This window comes from Brassica oleracea, chromosome C7, assembly GCF_000695525.1.
Source record: "Brassica oleracea var. oleracea cultivar TO1000 chromosome C7, BOL, whole genome shotgun sequence".
NCBI lineage: Eukaryota > Viridiplantae > Streptophyta > Magnoliopsida > Brassicales > Brassicaceae > Brassica > Brassica oleracea.
This window is the reverse complement of record NC_027754.1, coordinates 5,097,568-5,098,120: the sequence shown is the minus strand read 5'-3', so window position 1 is coordinate 5,098,120 and position 553 is coordinate 5,097,568.

Sequence of the window (553 nt, the reverse complement as noted above, 5' to 3'; positions counted from 1 at the left end):
CCCGCGTCAGACCGTCAAAGCTTCTCTCTCGTCATACGCGCGGGTAGTCGATCCCGCGTGACTCCTCGGTTCCTTCTCTTCGTGACGCGGGTTGAGACGATCGACACCAACCCGCGCCATCCTCCCCGCGATTGATTGTCGATGCATCTTCTAGCTCGTGCGAGCGGGTACTCGACCCCGCGTGATCCAAGCCGCGTTGGAGTTCTTCATTCTGTTCTTCTCGACGCCTCGACGCGGGAAGAGAACCCGCGTTGGCTCAACCCGAGTTGTGCTCGCTTGAACTCGAAGTAACATCATTTTCCGTCTCTTCTTGAGCCATAATGCTTCTAAACATTTCCAATTACTCCATAGGACACTCCACTACCTGATTAGGACATATGAATGCAATATGGATTCTAAAGATGCTAAATTCCTAATCTATATGATCATTATGTGTAAAATGGGGATTTAAAACAATGCAAATATGCAAGATATCAACTCCCCCAAACTTGTTCTTTACTTGTCCTCAAGTGACTTTGCAAGAACTCATAAGGGAAAGAGGTGAACTCATAGC